Source organism: Malurus melanocephalus, unplaced genomic scaffold (genome assembly GCF_030028575.1).
Source record: "Malurus melanocephalus ecotype Western Australia unplaced genomic scaffold, MMel_1.1 scaffold_27, whole genome shotgun sequence".
In the NCBI taxonomy this organism is placed as follows: Eukaryota; Metazoa; Chordata; class Aves; order Passeriformes; family Maluridae; genus Malurus; species Malurus melanocephalus.
In genome coordinates, this window is record NW_026623259.1 from 3,858,166 (window position 1) to 3,859,950 (window position 1,785).

A 1,785-nucleotide genomic window follows, 5' to 3' on the forward strand; every position below is an offset into this window, starting at 1 on the left:
AAAAAATAAGCCCCAACAACAWTTTAGGACCTCAGAGAAAAGCTTTCTCTTGTCCAACTATCCTTTTTCTCCTCTAGACCAGGTTCCTTCAAGTTCATCCTTTGGATCAGCCTTGAAGATCCCGCTGATCTTTAAGGTCCCTTCCACCCCAAACAATTCCCCGATTCGATGAACCGCATGGAAACTGTGGTTCTTTCACATGGAAACCGTTTCTTTCATGGAAACCAGTTCTTTCAACCCCCAGAGCTGAGGCAGCTCACTCACATGGATTGAAGATGTGTGGTCAGGAATGTAACTTTTTCATTCCTTCCTGGTTCAGATCCTCCCTCTTGGCTGAATTTCTTAAGGGTTTTCAAGATGGGAACTTGGTAGAAGAGACCTCAAAACTCCAGCTCCTAAACCCTCTAAAAATTGTCTCCTTGCTTATGCAAAGGGACCCTTCAGGAGGCATTCATGGCTGTACTGACCCCTGAGGATGCAGAGCTCCCCTCATTTCAGGTTCTGGGCTCTCAGTTTGCAGGCAGGTCAGGTTTTCAGGCTTTTCTCCACAGCCCTGGGGTACAATCTCCCAAAGTGCCCTTCCAAATGGAGACAGAGCTGCTGCAAGAGGGTGGCAGCCTCAMAGGGACACCTCTGGCTTCCATCTCTGGAGCTGGAAGCTCATGGAGTAAAATTTACTCACAAGGCACACAACAAGAGCTCAAGAGCTGGCAGCGGGGCTTTTGGTCTAAACTTTCAGCTGAATTCCTCTAATCCAAACCATCTTCAATCTTTGCATCCAGGAGATTCTGATAGTCGAGGGGAATGGAACAAACCCCAGCTCATTGCAACTATCTTCAGAAAAAAAAAAAAAATAAAAAGAACCATAGTTTGAAGCTGTAAATCCCGGCACTCAGAACTCTAACAACATAAAAACAATCTATCCAGCAGAAGATGTTCTCCCCATCCTGCAAGCATTATTCACACATTAAATCAGAACTGACAACGCAATCTTTTCAGCTGAGCTGTTCTCATCCTTCTTTTTTTATCATGATGAAATAATTCCCCTTTTTAACGACTTCCAAATGTTCCTACRAATGCATTATTGAAGCGACAATGCAGATTCCGAGAGGGTGATGTGTTTAGGGCTTTTTTTTTTTTTTTTTTTTTTTTTTTTTTTTTTTTTTTTTTTTTTTTTTTTTTTTTTTTTTTCAAAGCAGCAAATAGACAGAATGTTAATGAATTGGAGAAGTATTAAAAATTTGTTTTGCAAAAAGAAATGTTTTTAACTCCACAAACTGCTGCAACAACTATTGATTGTATTTCCACCACAACAAGGCAGGAGGCAGGGGCTGATTTATGGCAGCAACCCACCCTAACTATCTAACYAGATTTAATATAGTTGCCATCCCATGACACAATGATGTATACTTTGGTGGCAATCTAGAAAATAATTTGCAAGGAGTAACAGCTCGTTCTTCAGGCATCAGCCATAAAGCTGTCATGGGAGGGTCCCCAGCCCTGTCTGGGGGACAGTGATGTAGTGAGGACAACTGCAAAGSCTCATGGGCTGTGGGGACAACAGAGGATCTCAAATTTATGGATACAAGCATTTTCAAGAGACTGGGTTGTTACTGGGTTTATTTAACCATAAACCAAAGGTAATGTCTCCATAAGAATATGCAATGTTTACCAAAACCTCACTTTTCACTGTCTGAGAAAAAATTCAAATGGGCCCTTACTGTGTGAGATGACAATGGGGTGTTCAGTTGTCTGGAGAGAGATGAAACAGCATCTGGAAACATC